Below are 24,825 nucleotides of genomic sequence, written 5' to 3'. Positions count from 1 at the left end.
TACTGTTTTTCATAATATCTGTACTTATTTACATTTCCACAATAATACACAAATGTTCTTTTCTCCACAACCTTGCCAGAACTTGTTATTTTTTGTTTTGTTTTGTTTTTCCTTTTCTATAATAACAACTCTAATGAGGACAAGGTCATACCTCATTGTAATTTTGATTTGCATTTCTCTAATAACTAGTAATGGTGAGCATTTTTTCATATACTTTTTGTCAGTTTGTATGCCTTATTTTGAGAGCAGTTTGTTAAAATCAGTTGTCCATTTCTTAACTGGATTATTATTATTTTTTAAAATTTTCTTTTACTCCTGAGCTCTTTGTATTTCTTGTATATTCTGCTTAGTAGTCCCTTGTCAGATTCATAACTTGCAAATATTTTCTTCCATTCAATAGGTTGTCTCTCTACTCCTGATTATTTCTTTGCTACACAAAACCTTTTTGTTTGATGTAATTAACTAATTTCTCAATTTGTCATTAATATATTGACAAAATACTATTTGAGTGCCTATTACAGGCTCAACATTGTCTAAGAAACTAGAAATAGTCTTTAAAAAGGCAAACTAGATTCTTGCCCTTTAGAGGCAGGCCTACATTTTAGAGTACAGAGAAACAAGCCTTAAAGAAATAGATAAAACTCTTAACACATCGTAAAAAGTACTGTGATTAAACAAAGAACAATTTAAAATAAAGTAAGCAGAGATTCTCACTAGGATGAGGTAGCTAGAGAAATCTTCTCTCCGGAGATAACTCCAACTAAATGACAATGAGTAAACCAGCCTTGTGAATAGTCAGTAAAAAGATTCCCAGCAGAGACAAAAGCAAGTGCAATGACTATGAATTGGGAAATGACTTGTGTTCAGTAAACAGTAAAGGCCAGAGTGTGGTTGAGAAATGGGGAGTGAGGGTAAGAGTAGTGTAATGTAATATTGGAAAACAGATCATATGGCTCATTCAGTCTATGACAAACAGTTTTGAATTTAAGGGTAAATAAAAATGCTTTAAAGAATTTAAAGCAAAATGACATGTATCTATTTTTAAAAACCAACCCAAAAGCCATAAAAACAAAAGAGGGCAAAGAATGAGAATAGGAATACCAGTTGAAAAATGATAAAGCCTTTGTTCAGTATGGTAGCAGAAAAGATAAGATTCAAGTTATGTTCTGGATGTTAGTCTAAGAATTTGCAAATACATTATATTCAGGAGAGTCCAGGTGAAGAAAAAAGTAAAGGAAACAAAGATAAATTGTAGGTTTTTGCATTAACTGATGGGATGGATAACGGTGCTAACTATATAGAGATGTCTAAGAAAGGAATAGATGGGAATGGAAGGCAGGAGATCAAGAAATCCATTTCGAATATGTTTGACCACAGGTGACAATATTAAGTAGGCAGTTTTTCAAATGAGTCTGGAGTTTGAGAAGAACACTTGTATTGAAAACATTAATGTGGATGTGATTAGCATACAAATGATATCTAAACCTAAGGACTGGATAAATTTAGAGTCCACTGGGGATTTCAAACGGAGGTGGCCAAATGCCAGCCTCAAACAACTGAATCAGAAGCCCTAGGGAGATAACTAGTTATCAGTATTACAAACAAGCAAAAGACCTTCATATTAATTCTGATGCATTTATGACAGCTGAGAGCCACTGACCCAAGGAAAGATTATAGATAGAAGAGAGAAAGTGGTCCAAGATTGAGATTTGAGGCCCTATAATAATTATACACCTAAGATCCCTGGCAAAGGGAACTAACAAGGAGTGGCTACATAGGCTGAAAACACACAAAATGTTGTATCCTCAAGAAAGGAGAACATTTCATATATATATAATATATATATATAAAACTAACTCTTTCAGTGTAACTAAGAAGTCAAGCAAGATGAAGAAAGATGCAGTGGTTTTAAATTTCTCTTTTTCTGATTCATAGTAGGCACACAGTAATGTGTATACATTTTAAGTACACATTTTTATTACTTTTTATATGTGAACACACTAGAGCAACCACTATTCAGGGCAAGATATGGAACATTTCCAATCTCAGTAAGAATCTCTTGTTCTTCCTGTTTCATAACTCCTTCACCTCCTGGAGGAAGGTGAACTTTTTGACTTAATACAGTCATAAGTTAGTGTTGCTCATCTTTGAAGTTTTTATAAATGAAATAATCCAATATATACTTTCAGTGTCTGGACTCTATTGCTCAACTTTATTCCTGTGAACTTTATCCACACTGTTTCATGTAGTAATGGTTTGTTCTTTTTATAGCTACATGTTTTTCAATTGTATGAATTTATTGAATATATGTCATCTTGCCTCTTACTGATGAATATTGGGGTTGTTTCCAGTTTATTGGACCTTATGAATAAAGCTGTTAGATCTACCTTACACATGTCTTTTCATGGACATACGTTTACATTTCTACTGAGTATACGCTAAGGAATGGATTGCCAATTGCTAAGGTAAGTATATCTCTAACTTTAGAAGGTCCTGCCACACAATTTCCAATGTTCTATGTACTCACTAATGTTTATATTATCATCCTTTTTATTTGAAGCCATTCTGATAGGTATAAAGAAATATTTCATTGTGATTTAATTTGCCTTTTCTGATGATGAGAAACATTTTCATATACTTACTAGGCATTTAGATATCCACTCTTTGGAGTTCCTTTCCAAAAAGTTTGGCTGATTGTGTTGTTGATTTGTAAAAATTCTTTACATAATTTGGATAGCAATCTTTATTAGTTGCCTATGTTGTATTTTTTTTTTTTACTAGCTTTTCAGTGACTTAGATTAACAATCTCTTAATGGTATTTTTTTTTAGAATTATTTTATTTAACTTTATTTATTTATTTAAATTTGACCAGAGAGGGACAGAGAGAGAGAAAAAATGAGAAAGCAAGCCACCAGGTCCAGGACTCAAACCACTGTCAGTCATGTGGGAATCCAGCACCCTTAACCAACACGTCACCTATTGGCCCCCTTAATTGTATCTTTTGATGAGAAAAATATTCATTTTAATGAAATCCAACATCTCAATTCTTTTATGGTGCTTTCTGTGTCCTATATGAGAAATCTGAATACATCAAGGGAATAACGTTATGTTTTCCTCGGAACCAGCAGATTGCTGGACTCTCATGTAGTTGATGGCTGTTGGAGTCCCAGACTCGGTGGCTTAAACTCACACCAGGTGCGTGTATGTGTGTGTCCAAGATTCTGAAAGAATGGAGGAGAAGGGATTGCAGCATGGCCATCCCTTCCTGCCCCCCTGGGGTGGAGGTGATTTCTAGTTTTCTGTCTCTCTGTCTCTCTCTGTCTTTCCGGTGAGTGCATGCACCCTATAGCAAAAAACCTCTCAAAAAAAAAAAAAAACTTATGATTTCCTCTAGAAACTTTATTGTTTCATCTTCTACATGTAGGTCTATGATTCATCTCAATTTAATTTTTATGTTTAGGAAGAGGAAGTGTCAAGATTGTGTTTTTTGTTTGTTTGTTTTTTACATACACATGTGTAATTGCTCCAGCAACCTTTTCTCCCCTGAATTGCAGTGCCACTTTAATCATAAGTTAGGTGCAGGTCTTGTTTTGAACTATTTTATTTGATCAATTATCTATATTCTAAAAAATATCCATAGTCTTCCCACTCACTTTGAGGTATTTCTTTTCTTGTGACAAGCTGAGAAAGTTGAGGGAAATAGGTGGTTCATGATTCTTTAACAATTTGCAAAATTTTTGTTGAATCAAAAAGTCTAAGAACTGCCATCCTACTTTGACATATACATAGACTGAAATAGAATAAGAAGCAATTTGTTCTTCAGAAACCTGTCTTCAGATAGACACTCTCTTTACCCAGACACATTTCTTTATACAGACATTCTCCCACTTTGTGTAGTGTAATTCTTGGCCTCCTCCCACATTTATTGCCAATGTTTATCATTTTTAATTCTGATCTTTCTATTTCAAAAGGGCTTTCAACCTTCTAGTAAATGAAGACTCCACATACGCATTATAGCTCGGTTTTGAATCTGACAATAGGTCTGCTTTGAGTCAGTAACTATATTGAAAGAGTTGAAAAGAAAGCATGGAAAGATGTCATTTCTTGCTTGGGCTGGGCCAATCCTTTAGCTTGACATCATATGCTTGCACACTTGTCTCCTGGTCCCTAATCACTTTAGGGAACATGCAGACTTTAAAAATGCTGGTGTGGGGCCATCAGTGGTGGTGTTAAGGCTATTGGATCTTACATGGCTGACTTGTGGAGTCCTAGACCCACTGGGTTGAGAAAAACCCTGGGTGTCTGTGCATATATGCCCCAAATCCTAAAAAAAAAGTAAGAAATGGAGGAGAAGAGATTGTGGTGTGACCGTTCCCCATAGGGGAAAACTTTTTCACTTTCCCCTTCCCGCCCTCTCTGTCTCTCTCTGGCAAACATACACAGCCTTTTGAAAATTAAAAAACAAAAATCTGATGAAAGCTATGGACACTTTCCCAAGAAATGAACGGACACACATGCACACACAATGTTAACTAAAATATGTGAAGATTTGTGAAGATTCTCTGAAATGTACCCATGTTAAAGATATCTGACCTACTTGAACCACCATCTCTTAGAATTCAACCTCTTTACAGTGTAGCTTGCCTTGTGTCTCTTTCTATTTTCTCTAATTTGACAATGTCTATGAATATTTTTACAGATATGTAAATTTAAAATGTTAGGGTCATTTTTCATAAACTCACTTATCCTGTGTCCTTGTATTCAGTCAGTCCTCCAGTCCTACTACTGATGTCTTTGAGTTATTTCTTTTTTCATTACTTCTATTCCAAATTCCCCTCTCCTATTTTAGGCTTTTACTACACCTTATCTAGGATTTTTTATTGTCACTTTTAACTAGTATTTTAGTCAATAATCTCCCATTATTCAACATATTATCAAACTTACTCAATTTAAATTTTCAAGTACTAACTTTTACTTCAAAACTTGTAGTGGCTCCCACGGTCTTATAAATAGAGTTCAAATGGCAAGAATGTATGTCACTCAATAAATAAAAATGTTTATATCCCTTCTATTCCAGGTAATGAAGTGTTCCTAAAATTACTATCCCAAAATTATCTCCTTTGCCATATTTCTTATGGTATTCTTTGGTGAGTAAAAGTTAATTTTTGTCCTTAGCTATCTATAGATTTTTTGTTTTGTTTTGGTTTGGTTTTATTGCTTCTTAATGACTTTAGAGAATGTCCCATTAGTTCAAGAAAGTGAATTTCATTAGAACACAGCTTTATGTCACTGTAGAACACAGTGTAGGATTTTTCGCTCGGGAGGTATCAAGTATATTAGATAGTAAATTAACTTATTTCCTGAATAATTTCAGAAGTACATGAAATAACTCGGTGCATATCCAATGAGTTATTAATTATCTTCATTGAATTTCAAAGTTTGGGGCCAGCACATGGTGGGATGGTTAAGGAGGCTGGATCCCATATGGCTGACTTTATGGTTCAAGTCGGGGATCTGACAGTTTGAGGAACACTCTGGGCATTTGTGAGCCCACAATCCCAAAAGGAGGAGAGATGAAGGAATTGCAGCGTGACCATTCCCCATGAGCATGCTTTATCACTTGTCCTCTCTCTCTCTCTCTCTGGTGACCACATGTGCCTTTTGGCAAAACCAGTAAATAAATAAATTCTAATTATTTTTTAAATTACTTGGATGTGATTACATTGACATTACAACTCCTCTTAGAAACCCAGAATGGCTCTTATCATCCAGAATAGTTAACAATGACATTATCCTTCACCCATTAAAAACGTTAAGAATTGTTAAGACTGAGCTGCGGATAACTACCTCTCATTTAATAATTACAATATTTTCAATAAATGCAAAAATCATAGTATCAATAATATTGGCTTTCTTATTTTGTTAATTGAAGATGGTAACTACCAGCTACCTCATAGGCTGGCTCTGATATCACCCATAATAATGCAACTGAAAGCACCTATAATATACAATGTTTTCTAAAGTTATTGGGATCTTAATATTCTTAAATCTGTTTGATCTACTTTAGGTGTCATATGACACAGCCAATACAACTTCGTTCCCACTCTTCTGTCATATACTTGGGTACTGACCAGAGTGGCAGAGTCAGCCTGTGAGTTCTTAGAGTCTCCTAGAGTTTCTGTACCCAAAATAGTCTTCTATAATTCTATTCCAGCACTTCTCTGTCTCTTGGTCAAAGCCTCCTCGAGTTCCTCTTCACTTCTCCATTTGCCTCTTTTGTGTCAAGGACTCAAAAACTTTTCTTACTCAAGTGGTGGTAGAGGATGAGGTGTGTGACAATGGGGGCCAGAGTCACCTTCCTTAGTAGGATTAGAGCTGAATTTGTTGACTCTACGGGTAGGACCAACACACTTGTCCCTTGACCTGAAGGATCAATTTGAGACCATTTGACTAGACTAGGAGAATAGCCAGCAACCCATGTTGGTCTTTGTCTAGAAGTTCTAAAACACACTTATCTTTGTCTCTTCAGAGAAGTCAACAAAGCAGATCCGGCTTAATTTTCAATAATGTATTTTACTGTTGCCTTAAAGATTATGAATAAAAATATTGTTCCTCCCCTAATCTGACTCTCTGTGTAGAAGGGCACCCAATAGCTTCCCAGGCATAGCTGAGCTGCTCTTTTTCCTTTTACATTTTGCTAACATGCAAATGGTCATTCTTCAAGCCATATATTTTAAAGCCAACGACGTACTTTCACTAACAAGAACATAAAATACATATTCTCTTCTAGTAAAGCATGGTTCTATAGAGACACAAAGTTGCTTTTAAGAATGATTATTTGTGATAATAATATTGTTTATTTTTTTATTCATTTAGCCTACTCTTCCACAGTCCCATGTGACCAACACTAAAATCCCAGTTATATTATGAATGAGAGAAGATCTTACTATCTAACCCTAGAAATGCCAGCAACTTACTTTTTCAAATCCCCATCTTCATCCATCTTCTTTCTCTGTCTTCCTATACTCAATTAAATCTGATCTAAAAAATATTGTATACTTCAGAACATTTACTATCAAATCACTGAAACAATAAAGAAAACCTACTAAATAAAAATCCCTAGGTTTTATTGACAATAAAAGTTATTTTCTAGGATGCTATTATTTATATTTATTCTTTTGTAATAGTTCTTAACTCTTACCATATAATTTTTTTTCTATGAAAGAGAATTATATGATCTTTACCATCTTTATGACCTATGTTGCTATTTTTTCAATACTGATTTAACGTCACAATGGATATAAAATAATCTTTTGCACAATTTTGTCTCTCTCTGTCTTTCCGGTGAGTGCATGCACCCTATAGCAAAAAACCTCTCAAAAAAAAAAAAAAACTTATGATTTCCTCTAGAAACTTTATTGTTTCATCTTCTACATGTAGGTCTATGATTCATCTCAATTTAATTTTTATGTTTAGGAAGAGGAAGTGTCAAGATTGTGTTTTTTGTTTGTTTGTTTTTTACATACACATGTGTAATTGCTCCAGCAACCTTTTCTCCCCTGAATTGCAGTGCCACTTTAATCATAAGTTAGGTGCAGGTCTTGTTTTGAACTATTTTATTTGATCAATTATCTATATTCTAAAAAATATCCATAGTCTTCCCACTCACTTTGAGGTATTTCTTTTCTTGTGACAAGCTGAGAAAGTTTAGGGAAATATGTGGTTCATGATTCTTTAACAATTTGCAAAATTTTTGTTGAATCAAAAAGTCTAAGAACTGCCATCCTACTTTGACATATACATAGACTGAAATAGAATAAGAAGCAATTTGTTCTTCAGAAACCTGTCTTCAGATAGACACTCTCTTTACCCAGACACATTTCTTTATACAGACATTCTCCCACTTTGTGTAGTGTAATTCTTGGCCTCCTCCCACATTTATTGCCAATGTTTATCATTTTTAATTCTGATCTTTCTATTTCAAAAGGGCTTTCAACCTTCTAGTAAATGAAGACTCCACATACGCATTATAGCTCGGTTTTGAATCTGACAATAGGTCTGCTTTGAGTCAGTAACTATATTGAAAGAGTTGAAAAGAAAGCATGGAAAGATGTCATTTCTTGCTTGGGCTGGGCCAATCCTTTAGCTTGACATCATATGCTTGCACACTTGTCTCCTGGTCCCTAATCACTTTAGGGAACATGCAGACTTTAAAAATGCTGGTGTGGGGCCATCAGTGGTGGTGTTAAGGCTATTGGATCTTACATGGCTGACTTGTGGAGTCCTAGACCCACTGGGTTGAGAAAAACCCTGGGTGTCTGTGCATATATGCCCCAAATCCTAAAAAAAAAGTAAGAAATGGAGGAGAAGAGATTGTGGTGTGACCGTTCCCCATAGGGGAAAACTTTTTCACTTTCCCCTTCCCGCCCTCTCTGTCTCTCTCTGGCAAACATACACAGCCTTTTGAAAATTAAAAAACAAAAATCTGATGAAAGCTATGGACACTTTCCCAAGAAATGAACGGACACACATGCACACACAATGTTAACTAAAATATGTGAAGATTTGTGAAGATTCTCTGAAATGTACCCATGTTAAAGATATCTGACCTACTTGAACCACCATCTCTTAGAATTCAACCTCTTTACAGTGTAGCTTGCCTTGTGTCTCTTTCTATTTTCTCTAATTTGACAATGTCTATGAATATTTTTACAGATATGTAAATTTAAAATGTTAGGGTCATTTTTCATAAACTCACTTATCCTGTGTCCTTGTATTCAGTCAGTCCTCCAGTCCTACTACTGATGTCTTTGAGTTATTTCTTTTTTCATTACTTCTATTCCAAATTCCCCTCTCCTATTTTAGGCTTTTACTACACCTTATCTAGGATTTTTTATTGTCACTTTTAACTAGTATTTTAGTCAATAATCTCCCATTATTCAACATATTATCAAACTTACTCAATTTAAATTTTCAAGTACTAACTTTTACTTCAAAACTTGTAGTGGCTCCCACGGTCTTATAAATAGAGTTCAAATGGCAAGAATGTATGTCACTCAATAAATAAAAATGTTTATATCCCTTCTATTCCAGGTAATGAAGTGTTCCTAAAATTACTATCCCAAAATTATCTCCTTTGCCATATTTCTTATGGTATTCTTTGGTGAGTAAAAGTTAATTTTTGTCCTTAGCTATCTATAGATTTTTTGTTTTGTTTTGGTTTGGTTTTATTGCTTCTTAATGACTTTAGAGAATGTCCCATTAGTTCAAGAAAGTGAATTTCATTAGAACACAGCTTTATGTCACTGTAGAACACAGTGTAGGATTTTTCGCTCGGGAGGTATCAAGTATATTAGATAGTAAATTAACTTATTTCCTGAATAATTTCAGAAGTACATGAAATAACTCGGTGCATATCCAATGAGTTATTAATTATCTTCATTGAATTTCAAAGTTTGGGGCCAGCACATGGTGGGATGGTTAAGGAGGCTGGATCCCATATGGCTGACTTTATGGTTCAAGTCGGGGATCTGACAGTTTGAGGAACACTCTGGGCATTTGTGAGCCCACAATCCCAAAAGGAGGAGAGATGAAGGAATTGCAGCGTGACCATTCCCCATGAGCATGCTTTATCACTTGTCCTCTCTCTCTCTCTCTCTGGTGACCACATGTGCCTTTTGGCAAAACCAGTAAATAAATAAATTCTAATTATTTTTTAAATTACTTGGATGTGATTACATTGACATTACAACTCCTCTTAGAAACCCAGAATGGCTCTTATCATCCAGAATAGTTAACAATGACATTATCCTTCACCCATTAAAAACGTTAAGAATTGTTAAGACTGAGCTGCGGATAACTACCTCTCATTTAATAATTACAATATTTTCAATAAATGCAAAAATCATAGTATCAATAATATTGGCTTTCTTATTTTGTTAATTGAAGATGGTAACTACCAGCTACCTCATAGGCTGGCTCTGATATCACCCATAATAATGCAACTGAAAGCACCTATAATATACAATGTTTTCTAAAGTTATTGGGATCTTAATATTCTTAAATCTGTTTGATCTACTTTAGGTGTCATATGACACAGCCAATACAACTTCGTTCCCACTCTTCTGTCATATACTTGGGTACTGACCAGAGTGGCAGAGTCAGCCTGTGAGTTCTTAGAGTCTCCTAGAGTTTCTGTACCCAAAATAGTCTTCTATAATTCTATTCCAGCACTTCTCTGTCTCTTGGTCAAAGCCTCCTCGAGTTCCTCTTCACTTCTCCATTTGCCTCTTTTGTGTCAAGGACTCAAAAACTTTTCTTACTCAAGTGGTGGTAGAGGATGAGGTGTGTGACAATGGGGGCCAGAGTCACCTTCCTTAGTAGGATTAGAGCTGAATTTGTTGACTCTACGGGTAGGACCAACACACTTGTCCCTTGACCTGAAGGATCAATTTGAGACCATTTGACTAGACTAGGAGAATAGCCAGCAACCCATGTTGGTCTTTGTCTAGAAGTTCTAAAACACACTTATCTTTGTCTCTTCAGAGAAGTCAACAAAGCAGATCCGGCTTAATTTTCAATAATGTATTTTACTGTTGCCTTAAAGATTATGAATAAAAATATTGTTCCTCCCCTAATCTGACTCTCTGTGTAGAAGGGCACCCAATAGCTTCCCAGGCATAGCTGAGCTGCTCTTTTTCCTTTTACATTTTGCTAACATGCAAATGGTCATTCTTCAAGCCATATATTTTAAAGCCAACGACGTACTTTCACTAACAAGAACATAAAATACATATTCTCTTCTAGTAAAGCATGGTTCTATAGAGACACAAAGTTGCTTTTAAGAATGATTATTTGTGATAATAATATTGTTTATTTTTTTATTCATTTAGCCTACTCTTCCACAGTCCCATGTGACCAACACTAAAATCCCAGTTATATTATGAATGAGAGAAGATCTTACTATCTAACCCTAGAAATGCCAGCAACTTACTTTTTCAAATCCCCATCTTCATCCATCTTCTTTCTCTGTCTTCCTATACTCAATTAAATCTGATCTAAAAAATATTGTATACTTCAGAACATTTACTATCAAATCACTGAAACAATAAAGAAAACCTACTAAATAAAAATCCCTAGGTTTTATTGACAATAAAAGTTATTTTCTAGGATGCTATTATTTATATTTATTCTTTTGTAATAGTTCTTAACTCTTACCATATAATTTTTTTTCTATGAAAGAGAATTATATGATCTTTACCATCTTTATGACCTATGTTGCTATTTTTTCAATACTGATTTAACGTCACAATGGATATAAAATAATCTTTTGCACAATTTTTTGCCTGCAGAGAATTCTTCCATCATAATGAATATTCTTCTTATTCATAATATGGGACCAAAGTTGTATTTGACTGTGACATATGATACCTAAAGTACATCAAACAGATTTAAGAATATTAAGATCCCAATAACTTTAGAAAACATTGTATATTATAGGTGCTTTTAGTTGCATTAGGTTCTGAGCAGAGGAAGTCAGATCTCACATGACCAACCAGGGTTCAAGTGTGGGCACTGTTGGCATGAAAAATACGTCAGGCACGTGTGCATCCTCAGAACCTTGGTAAGATGGAGAAATGGAAGAAAAAGGATTGTGATGTATCCAGGCCCAGTTGTAGAGTGTTTCTTTTCTCTGTTGTGCATAGGTACTCTCTGGCAAAAAAGAAAAAAAAAGTTTTTATTCAAAAGTATTAAAATTCAATTTTTGAGCATGTTTCAGCATTTTTCATTTTAGTCAAAACACATTCACCCTGAAGGATGCCATCGTTTTGGTTTATCTCGGTAGTATGCAACACCACTGCAAAAAGAAAAAGAAAGTACCTACCAATAGCAAATGTTCCCTTATAGGCTGTCAAACAACTCTGATCCATTGCTAATATTACCTGAGGCCTCTGATTAGTATTGGAAAGTAAGATGAAAGAGGCCAGCAGATGGCATAATAGTTACATTGGACTGCCACGTAGTTGACTGCAGTTCCAGTCCCGGACCCAGCAGCTTAAAACTCATGCAGGGTCAATAGCAGGAGTGCCGGGTCCTGTGTGGAGGTACTCCTGGTGGTGGTATTTCTTGAACAGCGGTAGTTCTCACTACAGCTCCAGAATGAGTCCAGCTCCTGTTCATCCATGGAGATCTCTCTCATCTCACTCGGCTGCCGGAAATCAGGCTGAAGTGACTGAGTCCACAATGGAGAGAGAAAAAGAACAGTACCGTAAACTCTTTCAGAAGAAAGTTTGAGGAACTACTGCAGGCAATGGGGAAAGCTTACAGACTGTGTGGTAATGAGAGATTTTGCAAGCAAAAGATCAAGAGCATTTGGTTTTGTGTCTTTCTCATCCATGGCTGAGGTTGATGCTGCTCCGGCTGCGAGACCTCATTGATTTGATGGGAGAGTCGTTGATCCCAGACATGCTGTGGCAAGAGAGGAGTCTGGAAAACCAGGCTCATTAACTATGATGAAGCTGTTTGTTGGTGAAATTAAAGAAGATACTGAAGAACATCACCTTAGAGATTATTTTGAGGAATTTGGAAAAATTGATACCATTGAGATAATTACTGGCAGGCAATCTGGAAAGAAAAGAGGCTTTGGCTTTGTTACTTTTGATGACCATGATCCTGTGGATAAAATTGTTTTGCAGAAATATCATACTATCAATAGACATAGTGCAGAAGTAAGAAAGGCTTTGTCTAGACAAGAAATGCAGGAAGTCCAAAGTTCTAGGAGTGGGAGAGGAGGCAATTTTAGAAATTTTGGACCAGGATCAGGAAGTAAAGTTAGAGGAGGATCTGATGGGTTTGGAAGTGGACGTGGATTTGGGGATGGCTATAATGGGTATGGAGGTGGACCTGGAGGTGGCCGTTTTGGAGGTAGCCCTGGTTTCAGAAGAGGAAGAGCATGATATGGTAGTGGAGGACCTTGATATGGCAACCAGGGTGGGGTCTATGGAGGCAGTTATGACAACTACGGAGGAGGAAATTATGGAAGTGGAGATTTCAATGATTTTGGAAACTATAACCAGCAACCTTTTAACTATGGTCCAATGAAGAGTGGAAACTTTGGTGGTAGCAGGAACATGGGGGGACCATATGGTGGAGAAAACTATGGTCCAGGAGGCTGTGGAGAAAGTGGGAGTTATGGTGAGAGGAGTCGATATTCAGCTTCTTCCTCTTTGCCATGGGCTTCACTGTATAAAAAGGAGAGGATGAGAGCCCAGAGGTAACAGAACAGTTTCAGGTTATTAAAATAACAATGTTAAGAAAACTCTTATCTCAGTCATGCATAAATATACAGCGATATGGCAGAAGACACCAGAGCAGATGCAGAGAGCCATTTTGTGAATGGATTGGATTACTTTATAACATTACCTTACTGCAGAGGAAGGATTGTAAATTAAAATGCCTTTGAGACAGTTTCTTAGTTTTTTAATTGTTTCTTTCTAGTGGTCTTTGACTGTAGAAGCATTTCTTCTTTAATAATGTTAAATTTGTAAGTTTCAGGTGACATGTGAAGCATTTTTTTAAGATTTTACCCAAGATCGTAGTGTAATAAGACATAACATGTTTCCTTTAAACAATTTAAGTTTGTAGAGTTAAGAAGCTGCTGTACTTTTATGATTTAATAAAATAACTCTAAAGGGGAAAACAAACAAACAACAACAACAAAAAAACCTCATGCAGGGTGCTTGTGCATGCATGCCCAAAATCCTAAGAGGAGAATGGAGGGGAAGGGATTTCATCACGGCCATACCCTCGTGAGGTGATTTCTTGCTTTCTCGCTTTCTGCCTCTCTGTCTTTCTCTGTCTCTTGGTGAGCACACACACCCTACAGCAAAAATCTCTCTGTCTAAATAAATAAATAAATAAATAAATAAATAATTGGATGAAATATCTTCCTTTAACCATCTCTCCAGTCCCCAATCTCACTGTGACATAATTTCTTTAAGAAATGCTACATTTGGATTATAAAATGTAATTTTCTAATTATATTTATTACCAAATAAGGTGATAAATGTTGAATTTGTAGTTCATTTTGAGATGTACAGATATTTTAACAATTTTAGTTCTTCCAAAATGTGAATATTTGGAAAATATTTAGTGATAAACACATTTTTGTAAACATTAATCCCATTAGTTATCCTTATTTGCTCTTCAGCAATGATCAATTTGATCAGCTTTACCCTGATTAAGATTAGCCTGAAATTTTCAAGTTTTCACTGGGAGAAAGCTAAAACGCAAATAAAATTATGAGGATGCTCAGAAGATTTTTCCCTGCCTAAATCACTGCATCTCTGAGCCTTATTTTTTACTCCAGTATTTTTCTTTTTACCCTCTCCTGTAACTTTTACTGAATGCACTATTTCCAGGATAGCTCCAATACTGAGATTAAAATAAATAAGCAGTTAAAAGTTTCATTTTTAGTAACAAGCAGGGATGTTTAATGCTGTTTCACAGGAAGTATGATAGAATGTATTTTCTCCAATTAGGAAATTAATCTTTTAAAGTTTTTTCCATAGAGTGGGTACACATGTCAGAGAGAGATAGCAAGAGAGAATGTGAGAAACTGACCTCCTGGGGGTTATGACCAGGCCGTAATCCCTCTCTTCCACTCTACTCCATTCCCTTGGGTGGGATTTTGGGCATGCATGCACACACGTCTGATTTTCAAGTTGCAGGGTCCAGGACTCACAAACTGGGAACCATGTGGTAAGCCAGCACCTTAATCCCCACATCACCTGCTAGCCCCAGGAAATTAATTTTTTATGCTTTTCTAGAAGAAAAAAATTACTGCCAAAGAGAGAGAAGGAGGACATCCGTATTCCGAAATGGGAGAACAACAGAGAGAAACAGATTTATACAAAGACTGAGTCAGATTCAGAATCAAAAATCTAGAAGCAATTTTTGGTTTAACAAATTAATTGTGACAAATATTTTTCAGAGTGCATTGGGGAAAACAAAGCAAAACCTCACTACTCAAATAAACTTTGAACATTATATTAGCTGAAATTATGAATAATCTTCCAAGAACACTAATAGCCATGAAATATGTGTTATCATCCTGGCAGAAAGTAACAAGGGAAAAGAATGAAATGAGAGTTTAAAAAGTTTAGAGAGTAATCCCTATTAAATCCAGACAAAAAATACTAATCACTAATTTCTTCCTTTTTTTTGGGGGGGGGAGGTTTTTGCTATAGGGTACATGTGCTCACCAGAAAGAAAGAAAAAAAGAGACAGAAAGCGAGAAATCAACCCCCGGGGGGGATGGCCACACTGCAATCCTTTCGTCTCCATTCTCCTCTTGGGATCTTGGGCATGCACACACATGCGCCCAGCATGAGTTAAGCCACCAGGTCCGGGGCTTGAATCATGGTTGACTACATGGGAGTCCAGCGACATAGCCATTACGCCAACTGCTGGTCCCAGAGAATACTAATTTCTAATTATTGGGAGTAAAAACTCTTTTTGATAGCAGAACTGAATATTTATATCAGAACTCCACAATATAATTATATATAAATGTGATGTCATAAGTAAAGGTATTGAAGAAATAACTATTTCTTAATCCAAAACTAATGTTTTAGATACATTAGAGCATAAGGTGTCAGTCAAACTCAGATTATATTTTGTTTTCCTCTACTAAAAACTGAATTTGTTTCATTTGACCTTTTGTCTAAATTACTTATTGTGGAAATATTCTCCTATAAAAGTCTCAAGGGTACATGAGCTCCTTCATTATCCACCTATTGGTCTCTAGGGCTCCTGAATTTCCCATGCACAACCAATTTTGAACAGTGATTCATGAAGCTATTTGGCAAATGCAACAGTCAAAGTAAACTTTTCTAATCAAATGAGATAAAAAAATGTAGCGTAAAATAAGATTGCAGTTAACTTGTGGTTTGAAGATATGCTCTACAAAAATATGCTTATCAGAAATTCAATTGATGACTCACTTGTCTAACTCAGTAATTCTCACACTTTTGTTTGTGAGACCTATTACCCATTATCAGGGCATTCAAGAGTTTTTGTTTATGTGGTTTATGTTATGTCTAAATATTTTTTTTAAATAGTGAGACACATACAATGTTTTATAGTTTTAAAAATCTCTTTAATGTCTGGCTTTGCACAAAACAGGTGGAATTTCCTATTGATGACTGCTTCAATTTACTGCAATATCATATATTACATCAGCTCATGGAAAATGCCACTGAAAATTGATTAGAGAATAAGAATGATGAAGGACTAACATTGTCTTTGCACTATGATGAAAATATTTTACTTATACTTAATTATGATAAATCTTCATTAGCAAGTAAGTAATTTAATATGCATATTGTGGAATTAATCTAACTAGCTACATAGTTTGAATGTGTCCTCAAAGGTTTAGTGTTGAAAATTGGTTTCCACAGTGTCAGGATTAAGACGGTAGAAACTTGGGACTAGCAGATGAAGTAATGGTTATGTTGCTGGTTTCCCATGTAGTTGAGCAACATAACCATTACACCATCCGCTCGTAACCTATCACCAACGTACCTCGAGCTGTGGTTCAAGTCCCGGACCTGGCATCTTAAAACTCATACCAGGTACATATGCATGCATGCTCAAAATCCCAAGAGGAGACTGGAGGAGAAGGGATTGTGGCATGGCCATCGCCCTGGGGTGTGTGTGTGTGTGTGTGTTTCTTGCTTTCTCTCTCTCTCTCTCTCTCTCTCTGTCTGTCTCCATGAGCACACATGTCCTACAGCAACAATCTCTCTCTAAAAAAAGAAAGAAGGTAGAAACATATACCTACCATGGCGTTGAAAAATTTGGGAGAAAATTGGATTAAAGTTATCAGTGTGGGGTGCCCATTGTTGACTCCAGGTGATCTTAAAAAGAGACAGAGACAAACACATAAACATGGGCACAGATATGCAAGCTCTGGCCCTCTCATAGTCATGTGATGCCTTGAGAAAACCCACCAGCATGAAGGCCTTTACCAAATGCATCTGGACCTTGGAACTCCAAACTGTGAGCTGAATAAATTTCTGTTCTTATTGCTAAGGTATGGATAAGGGTTTGTTCCCCAAAGGCTCTTGTCCTAGAAGCATGGTCCTCAGTGGGAAGTGGTGAGACTTTTAAGAGGAGGGGCATGATGGGAGGGCACCATCCAATCATCTGGAGGCACAGAAGAAACAAACAGAGGAACTGGAAAATTCTGTTCCTCTCTCTTTGCACATGCCCACTTTCCTCCTTCTTCTTTTGTCAGCCATGTCATTGTATAGCACCTGAAGCCTGACTGATGCTGGGCTCATGCCTCTAGACCAAATAGACCTTTATTTTTATAAATTACCTACTCTTATTTCTGTTTAGGAACACAACTCTGGACTAAGACTTTTGGAAGACTAATGGTATTTCAGTTACTAGCAACATGATAGATTAAGACAGTTGCCTACAGGATCTACACAGTTGAGTTTATATATCCATGTTGTTAAGAACTGTACAGTTCGTTTATCTGTAGCTGCTCAGAGAAACTGATAATTTCTTGTGCTGGAGTGTCTGTTACCAGTTTGACATCACTATAGAACCTTTCTACTTTCTCATGCATTTGGAAAAGGAAAAGCTTGGAATTCTCTTTCCTAGAATGCCTTTTTGCTATTGTCACAATAAGAGAGTTTCTATTTCTGGGGCAGTTGTAATAGGGTGCACAGGCAGATGACAGTTCACAGTGGCAACTGAGTAAACTCCAGGGAATGCCCCCAGTGCAGACAACCAAGGTCTACAATAAGAGTTCTCATTTAATGAGTTGGGAAGGACTAGGACAGTAAAGGAAAACCCAGAGTGTCAGAGAACATGTTAAGTTTGAAATGACATAAAGTCTCTCACCCCTTCTCTGTTAACCCATGGTGCATTCCTTCCAATCGTTCAGTTTTCCAGTGTTTGCTACATCTCCCTGACATTTACGTATGCCTTAAGGGATCCCTAACCTGAGAATCATTATTTCGCAGTGAACGACTAAGAGATTCTGAAGAGCACTAGGGTTTTTTTCACCTCTTTATTTTGGTGCTTTTGTTTCCTTGTTCTAAAGCTACTTCAATTTCATTTTCCATGTAGGATCATTTAGTCTTTCTTTGAAATCAATTTTAAAAATTCCAGTTACAAAATCTTCCTCAAGCAGAGCTGGTCATAGTCTCCTTTGAGCCATGATTTTTGTTTGACTCTACTTTTTGTATCATTTCTACCATGCTGTGTTGAAATGATGGGTTTAAATGTCTTTTCTCCATAAGCACTGTGTAATTGGATATAGGAATCACATCTTATGAGGTATTTTTTAGATTGGGCTATTCACAGAGACCATATTCATAGAAAAAAATTAGTGAGTGTTTTCAGAAACAAAGAAAGATTGTTGAAAGTTAGTGTATGTAATTTCTTCTTAATTAACATATAATACTTGTACATTTGGGTGGGCGTACAATGTCCTTTTTCAGACCAAGAATGCAATGTCTAACCATTAATCAGGATACTTAGCATATCCCTAATCTCATCACTTGTCATTCTTTATACTGGAAAAATTCAAAATCCTCTTCGTTAAATTTCTTCAAAATATATAATAAGTTGCCATCAACTATTTTCTGTCTAATGTATTTTCTAACTCCAAAAATTGTTTCTCTTATCTACCTGTAATTTTGTTTCCATTAATGAACACCCTTCTATTCACCCCTCTTCCGTACTTTCCAGCCTCTGTTAGTTTTCTTCAAAACTCTACTTCTAAGAGGTTTTATTTATTTATTTTCACTTCCACAAATGAGGAAGAACATAGGATATTTGTTCTGTGCTCGACTTATTGTACTTAACACATATGAAGAGCCAAAAGGCATATGAAAAAATGCTCAACATCCCTTGTCATAAAGGAAATGCAGATCAAAACAACAATGAGGTACCACCTAACCCCAATCAGAATGTGTAAGATTAAAAAAACAAAAAATGATAACTGTTGGCGGGGGTGTGGTGAAAGGGGAACTCTTTTATGCTGCTGGTGGGAATGTAAATTGGTCCAGTCACTGTGGAGAACAATTTGGATATTCCTCAAAAATCTACAAATAGAACAACCATATGACCCAGCAATCCCACTCTTTGGTATCTACCCAAAGGACAAAAGAACTCTTCATTGGAAAAGTGCTTGCACATCAATGTTTATTGTGGCGCTATTCACAATTGCTAAGACATGGAACCAACCCAAATGCCTCCATATGGATGAATGGATTGAAAAACTGTGGCACATATACTCTATGGAATATTATTCAGCAGTAAAAAAACAACAAAGCCCTGGCTTTTGACAGAAAGTGGAAGAATATGGAAGATTTACTGCTGAGTGAGGCAAGCCAGGATATGAAGGAGAGACATTGTATGTCCCCACTTAATATATACCGAGTGTCTGCACTCTATGACTGAAACTGATTGACTAAAGGTTGTACAAACACAGAAGATGGGTGTGAATGCCATATGTGGTGTATGTGGAAGAGTGGGGCCTAAGGAAGGACATTTGGAAGAGGGATATGGAGGCAGAGCATTGATGGGATGGGGAAGTATGGTGTTATTGGTTGAAGATATTTTGATCAACTGGACTGGAAAGAAATGTTCATATATTGAAATGTTCACATTGTAAGCTAAATAATGTGATTGAATGTATATAAAACAATTTGAAAAAATAAAATGATGTGTGTTGTGTCTTAAAAAAAAAAAGAATGCCCATTTCTTCACATTATACCAGCATTTTAAAAAAAATCTTTTTGATAACAGTCATTTTAATTGGGGCGAGATACTATCTCATTGTGGTTTTGATTTGCATCTGCCTGCTGAATAATGGTGGTGAGTAGTTTCCCTATGTTTGCTGGCCATTTGTATGCTTTCTTCTTAGTAGTATTTACTCAGGTCACTTGCTCTTTTTTTTAAATTAGGTTATATGTTTTATTTGCTGCTGAGTTTTTTGAGACCATTACATATTTTGGATATTAACCACTTATCAGACGTATGCAAATATTTTCTACCAGTCTGTAGCTTATCTCTTCATTCCGATGATTGTTTCTTTTGCTGTGCGGAAGCTTTTTAGTTTGACATGGTCCCATCTGTTTATTTTTGCTTTTGCTGCCTGTGCTTTTGACATCTTCTTCATGAACATTTTGTCCATACCATTATCCTAAAGTGTTTCTCCTATCTGTTCTTCTGGTAACTTCATAGTTTTAGGCTTTGTGCTTACGTCTTTAATCCATTTGGAGTTCATTTTCTTATATCGTGAGAGATAAGGGTCTCATTTCATTCTTTTGCATGTGAATGTCCAGTTTTCTCAGCAATGCTTATTGAAATGACTGCTTTTTTGTTGTTGGATACTTAGGATTATTTAAATATATTTCTCATGCTCAGTGAGATCCAGAAATTAATTTTCAAATAGCTGCAGATATCCCATTTATAACCAACTCTGGTGCATTAACAGCTAATCAAGGAGTGATGTTTTTAATCTGAACCTTGAGCTGACCATAAGGACAACTTTGAAGAGTGGTTGAAAATCTAATTATTATTAATTATTATTATTATATTTCATTTTATTTTATACATCCAATCATGTTATTTAACTTACAAAGTGAATATTTCAACACGTGTACATTTCTCCCTAGTCTAGTTGATAAAAACTATAAAATTATCTTCAACAGATAATACCGCATTTCTTTGTCCCATTAATGCTTTGCCTCTCTATTTTTCTTCTACATGTCCTTCCTCAGACCCTCCTCTTTCACACACACTATATCTGGTATTTACATCCATTTACTGTGTTTCTATATCCTTTAGTCAATCAGTTTCAGTCACAGAGTACAGACACTCGGTATATATTGAGTGGACCTAATTATTTTTTTACCTTGAACTTTTTTATTGTGAGATATTTAGCTGAGAGAAAGGAATTAGATATGCTTTATTTCCAGTTCCCCAAATCCAAAATAAACTCAAAGACAACCAAACTTTGTACAGCAACTTTTTTTTCCCCCCAAGGCCAATTTACAGACCAACACTAAACCATATATTAAATCTATAATCAATTTATCCATTTGGTCTTGGTTTCGAAATTTATGTTCCATGGCTATTTTATTAAATGATGCCAGGAAATAAAATCTCTGAAGATTGGATATATCTCTACTTACTGGTGACATGAAAATGCAAACTTAAGAAAAGTCCTTGCAACTCTTCACCTTAACATAGACTCTTTTCAATAGAGCAGAAGTATTCCAATATGGCAATCAATTCATAAATAATTTCTAAGATTAAATCCTTCTCTTGTTTAATTGCTATTTTGACTCAGTATCTGAGGCTTGCCATATTTTTGATGTTTGAGGTGCTGCTGGGACTCTTGGGTATAAATGCTAGACCATAGTCCTGTACAATCAAATGTAGGTAGATATCCTTAAGAATAGTGTCTGTGGTCTTATAAAACAAAGAAACTTTAAGCTTTGAAAGCAGTAACATGATTTTACAAAATCTTTGAGAAGACTAGAAAGGGTATTTATATTGCATAGCCACCAACAAGTTTTAAAATTCCTCTTTTAAGTATATCACTTTTCCCATATACATTTCATTTCCTCTGACAATAGCTACTTATTCCTCCTCCTTATCTTTCTTCCATTCCAAAGAAATTAGCTCTGTGATCTCTCTCTAAAAACTACATTTATTGCATTATAGTCAAAAGGGAAAAGTTTGACATAACTATGTAGCAAATTGTGAATTTTGATTTTAGACGTAACTACAAAACATCTCTGTATTTCTTTAGCATGACTCTGCACAATGGTGTATGCTACTAAAGAGAACGTGTGTGTGTGTGTGTGTGTGTGTGAGTGTGTGCGACTGCTCATGTGCATATATGTGCATGTGCACTCACCAGAGAGAAAGAAAGTGAGAAATCACTCCCCAAGGATGATGGCCATGCTGCACTCCTCCTCCAGTCTCCTCTCAGAATCTTGGGCATGCATGCACATGTGCCCAACATGAGTTTTAAGCCACTGGGTCTGGGACTGTAACCGCAATTGACCCTGTGGGTGTCCAGCAATGTAACCATTATGCCACCTGCTGGTCCCAAGAAGTGTGTGGTATTTTTATAAGATGGTGCAATTATGATAAATGACTTAGTTTGACAAGGTAGGAAATGCTGAATTTGAGATCTGACAGTCACATTAGATGAGCAAGATATATAAAAATATTTGATGAATCTTGGAAGCAAGATTTCAGCAGGTTAGGCTGATGGTGGCAAAGAATACAGGCAGAAGCAATGATATGTATAAAATCCATACAACGGTGTGAAAGTGATCATTTCAATGACTGAAAGGAGAAAAGTAGATGTAGCTCTAGTTTTCAAATCAGAAATCCAAAGTTGATACTGGCTAGAATGACAAAAACAGGATCATATAGGTTCTTAGCTTGCACTTGGGTACCAGGATGCAACTAAATTGTCTTTATTCTTGCCATTCAAAGAGCATAGGAAATAGGAAACATTTAATGTATGAATGATATTTTGAATTGTGATGTAGATCATAAGGGTATGAACAGTTAGTTACCTCATAGATTAAGCTGGAAGGTGTCTACGTTCTCCTCATTTTCTTTCTTCTTCTCATTTCTCTTTATTTCATTCTCTACTATTCAAAACACTTTAGTGTTCACCAGAGTTCCATTGTGAAGTTTAAAAAGAAAAAGAGAAATTAATTCTTACTACAAAGATTTAACCTTTAAGACCAACAAGAACAATGGTTAAGTGCTTTTTGGGGAAGAAAACAGTTCAGTTATACCATAACTCTCTCTTTTGCAGTTTTTTTTTTTTTACTCTGTTCAGAAAACACCCACTTACCCTTAAAAAGAAGTATCCTAGAACACTGAAAAGTGGAGCCTCCCTGTACAATTTTTAGTATACAACTTCATCTTGAAAAAAGCAGATTTGGTTGTAAGGTTATGATCTACTGAAAATATTTTAGAACAGAAATGAAATTACCTTTATGAATATCTAGCCCAAACCTCTTATTTCGGAGAATGAAGTAGAAACTTAGAGAGCTGAGGTGATTTGTCTAAAATGCACACAGCTGAGTAGTAGCAGTGTTGTAGGACAAAGTCCTGACGACTTTGTACAATACTACTTAGTCCCAGAGGACTACGGCATCAACACGTACAAAGTGTTCTGAGCTTTTGCTTAATGTGAAGTAATTGTTAAAAGGAGAACAATTCACAATGGTTTGACTATGTTCAGCTCAGAAATATCCAAGTGTAAAATACAAGCTAATGCCTACTTGGAACAGCTAACATAACCTTGGACTTTTCTTCAAGCTTACAGTATAAAATCAACAAGTACTTCTGACGGTATTGACTAGAGGGCAAAGATAAGGTAATATCGGCTGGGGAAATTAACTCCATCTCACTTGCTGGATAAAAGAAGGGCACACAGAGAGAAAAGAAAAGACTTATTGTCTAACCTTTGTAAATAGGTAGAGATTTTAGTATAGTTTGTTTCCTGATTTTTTTTAAAAATCTAATCAAATACTTTTATTTTAATACGATCTAACATTCCTAGTAACATGGAGAAACACTGAATTTTCCCGAAGCTCTGTGAAGAAGGAGAAATAAAATATGAACATATTTTTTTCAAGAGAAGCAAAAGCTGTGCTCAAATTCTTTACTCAGTAATCTTTAATTCCACCCCTTTTGCCCTTTCTTGTTTTCTGTAATCTTTAACTTTTTTCTCTCTTTCTGCTTTCTTTCCTATTCCTTTCCACTCCTTATAAACACATGAACACAGTCTCAGAAGGTAGTAATAACTAGAGAACCCGGTGGAAGAAAGGATCTAGGTAATCCTTGGGGAGGACATATGTTTTCAAAATGAATTATAGCCATTTTACCTTAGCCAGCAATTCCGGTCTGGATAAGGGGTTGGTAAACTGTAGCATAGGGGTCAAATCTGGTCACTGCTGCACATTTATATAATCCGTGAGTTAGAAATGATTTTGTGAATTTATAGCAGTGAAAAGTCTTCTGGTTTTTTTTTTAATTGTTTTTTGGAGAGGTTTTCGCCATAGGGCGCATGCGCTCACCAGACAGACAGAGAGAAATATAGAGACAGAAAGCGAGAAATCACCCTCCAGGGGGAATGGTTACACCGCAATCCCTTCTCCTCCATTCTCCTCTCGGGATCTTGGGCACGCACTCACACGTGCCCGGCGTGAGTTTTAAGCCACCGGGTCCGGGACGCAAACCGTGGTCGACTACGTGGGAGTCCAGCGACATAGCCATTACACTAACTGCTGGTTCCCTGAAACAGTCTTCTTAACAAGAACCATATTCTGTAACATAAAAAAAAGATATAAAATTCAACTTTAGGTAAATAAAGACTTGCTAAAACAGACTATTCTTGTTCGCTTGTACTTTCCTGTTCTTGAGCTCCAAATTAAGAATTGAATAGTTTTAAGTAACAGTGACCATATAGCTCACAAAATGTAACTATTCAGTATGACTATTTACAGATAAAGCTTGTAACCACTGATCAAGATCATTGATCATTATTTTGCCTTCTGCTCACTCTCCTACCTGTCTTCAATCCTAAAATTGCTGACTTAAACTGCCTTTTCTGTCCCAGGACAGCTTGATCTTGAGAATGTGATCATATTCTTTCTGTAATCCTTGAAGTGATAACGACTTATAAGTATCAACTTTTAATATGTCATAATTGTAAGTTGTGGGAAAAGGGCTACCAGATAATAATTTTAAAGTTATAGG

At 35.9% G+C, this 24,825-nt stretch overlaps 1 pseudogene; it reads left to right on the top strand.

Annotated features, from left to right (window-relative positions):
- The first annotated feature begins 12,243 nt into the window (after positions 1-12,243).
- On the top strand, positions 12,244-13,277 carry LOC102486835 (heterogeneous nuclear ribonucleoproteins A2/B1 pseudogene; annotated as a pseudogene).
- The last annotated feature ends 11,548 nt before the right edge of the window (positions 13,278-24,825 follow it).

The sequence above is a fragment of the Tupaia chinensis genome, unplaced genomic scaffold (assembly GCF_000334495.1).
Source record: "Tupaia chinensis unplaced genomic scaffold, TupChi_1.0 Scaffold000217_1, whole genome shotgun sequence".
NCBI lineage: Eukaryota > Metazoa > Chordata > Mammalia > Scandentia > Tupaiidae > Tupaia > Tupaia belangeri.
Note: the sequence above shows the minus strand (reverse complement) of the source record. Positions and strands in the feature narration are given on the sequence as shown.